A 3,064-nucleotide genomic window follows, 5' to 3' on the forward strand; every position below is an offset into this window, starting at 1 on the left:
ACCTTTGGCTTTGGACTTGGTCGCCTATTGGTCGGCCATGTGGTGTAGGCAATACTCAAACCTTTTTGTGGATGAGCAGAGGTGAACTCTAGAGGTGATGGCGGTGCGTCTGTTGCCCGTTGCCGGCCATCGCCAGGCTGCTATGGTGTTTCGCCCTGCGCCTGCCTGGAGACGCAGAACTTCTTGATGAAAGCTCGATTGGTAGGGGGGACCTAATGACCTTGCTGGGGGCGACAGGCACTCCCTAGAACTGACAGAGACCCGTATTTAGAGCTGGCAACTCCAAGAACCTGTTGGCCTTCTTCGGGTCCACTAGGTGTCATGCGGGCACAATCCCCGTAAACAATAGATGACATCAGAAATTAGTTGGGGGAGGTGCATACTTACCTATGCCACGACGACATGAACTTGCTGGGGGGAACGGGCGCCCTGTAGGGCCGACAGAGGCCCGTAACCAGAGCTGGAAACCCCAGGGCCCTGTTGGACTTCTTCAGGTCCACTGGGTGTCTTTGTGGGTGCGATCCCTACAAACAATAGATGGTATCAGAAATCAGTTGAACCATATGCATACCTACCCATGTCGGGACGACACAGACCAACTGATACTTTTGCAGGGGGAGATTGGCATTGCGATCGCTGGGCAGAATGTTGCTAAGTAGCAATGTCATCTATATCTGTGTAAGAGTGGTCATGTTGGTGCGCATGATCGGCACTCGTCTCTTTGCAGCGGCACGGGTGAAATCTTGCCCCGGTATGCATAGTAGCTGTGTGATAGCCTCCCTCTCTGGTTGTGCTCGCACAGTTGGCCGTCCTCCAATATCAGGGGGTGGCCCAAGAACCGTTAAAAGGAAACTACTGGTCCCTTAACCGGGAGTGCAAGTCTTGGTTAAGCATTTAAGGATAGAGGACCTTAAATTCTCTTAAGGTGCGGATGTGGAGCACACTGAAAATGAGGACACGTAGCCCTCTAAAGGTGAGGGCGTGCAACCCTCTCAAGGCGAGGATGTATAGTCCTCTGGAGGTGAGGGCGTGTAGTCCTCTCAAGGTGAGGGCGTGCAGCCCTCTGTTGGCGAGGACGTGTAGTCCTCTAAAGGTGAAGGCGTGTAGCCCTCTGTTGGCGAGGCCGTGTAGTCCTCTAAAGGTGAGAGCGTGTAGCCCTACGAAGGTGAGGACATGCAGTCCTCTGATGGCGAGGGCGTGTAGCCCTCTGAAGGTGAGGACGTGTGGTCCTCTAAAGGTGAGGGCGTGTAGCCCTACGAAGGTGAGGACATGTAGTCCTCTGAAGGTGAGGGTAACTAGTACCCAAGGCAAGGGCGAGTAGCCGTCTCAAGGCGAGGACGTGTAGTCCTCTGGAGGTGAGGGTGTGCAGCCCTCTGATGGTGAGGACATGTAGTCCTCTCAAGGCGAGGACGTTTAGTCCTCTCAAGGTGAGGACGTGCAGTCCTCTGAAGGCGAGGATGTGTAGTCCTCTAAAGGTGAGGGCATGTAGCCCTACGAAGGTGAGGACATGTAGTCCTCTGAAGGTGAGGGTAACTAGTACCCAAGGCGAGGGGCGGGTAGCCCTCTCAAGGCGAGGACGTGTAGTCCTCTGGAGGTGAGGGCGTGCAGCCCTCTGATGGTGAGGACATGTAGTCCTCTCAAGGCGAGGACGTGTAGTCCTCTCAAGGTGAGGACGTGTAGTCCTCTCAAGGTGAGGACGTGGAGTCCTCTGAAGGCGAGGATGTGTAGTCCTCTAAAGGTGAGGGCGTGCAGCCCTCTGTTGGCGAGGACGTGTAGTCCTCTAAAGGTGAGGGCGTGTAGCCCTACGTTGGCGAGGACGTGTAGTCCTCTCAAGGTGAGGGCGTGCAGCCCTCTGTTGGCGAGGACGTGTAGTCCTCTAAAGGTGAGGGCGTGTAGCCCTACGAAGGTGAGGACATGCAGTCCTCTGATGGCGAGGGCGTGTAACCCTCTGAAGGTGAGGACATGCAGTCCTCTGATGGCGAGGGCGTGTAGCCCTCTGAAGGTGAGGACACGCAGTCCTCTGATGGCGAGGGCGTGTAGCCCTCTGAAGGTGAGGACATGCAGTCCTCTGAAAGTGAGGACACACAGTCCTCTTAAGGTGAGGGCGTGCAGCCCTCTGTTGGCGAGGAGTGTAGTCCTCTGAAGACCAGGGTACTAGTACCCGAGGGTCCATCCTTATGAGAAAGCAAGAGATCGACTCATCGAGAGAGCCGGTCATCCCAAATTCAAAAGATTTGGACATTTAGATGTAGGGAATCTATGTAGTTAACATGATTTTGAGGGATGCAAATGCATGCAACCTTTGTTGTGAAATTTGGGTAAATGCGGACTTTATATGAAACAATGCAATGTAATGGAAAGTTGTACAATGTTCATGGCATTGTTTCCCTATTTTGTGATTTTGATTTTGATTTGATTTTTTTTTTTTTGGAAAACACAGATTGACTGCCCTTTTGAAAAAGGTGATAATTCATGCAACCTCATCCTATCTTTTTGCAAATCTCTCCGGGAACTCCCTCAGAGTGTATGTTCTTTTTGATTTAGTCACTTGACCATTTTGGAGTGACGGCAATGGAGTCGTTTGATGTTTAATCAATCCATTGAAATCCTAGGGTTTGTCCCTTCTTTTGTTAAAAACATCGATGGGTGAGAACTTTTGATCGGCCCCTATGTTCACTTGAGGCTCATGCACGGTGCCCCTCATTGCCCCAGTGTAAGGCTTTGAGGTACCAATCGTTGTCTTTCGTCATGACCTTGTAGCTGGGAACCTATTGAGTGAGAACTTCTAATCTGCCCCTAGGTTCGTTTGAGGTTTATGCATAGGGCCTTTCATTGCCCCAGTGTAGGGCTTAGAGGTACCAATTGTTGTCTTGTTTTCACAACCTCGTAGTGAGGAAGAATGAAAGACGCAATTGATTCTTGCAAAAAGAATTTTCCAAGGACGAGAAATAATTGAAGGATTTTTCAGCTGATGGATTAAGTCAAATGACTCCTATGTAGAAGCAAGATGTTTTGATGTCTTGATGATGCTAAAGGATCAAGTGCTTCTAAGTTTTATTCAAGA

Source organism: Glycine soja, chromosome 10, assembly GCF_004193775.1.
Source record: "Glycine soja cultivar W05 chromosome 10, ASM419377v2, whole genome shotgun sequence".
NCBI lineage: Eukaryota > Viridiplantae > Streptophyta > Magnoliopsida > Fabales > Fabaceae > Glycine > Glycine soja.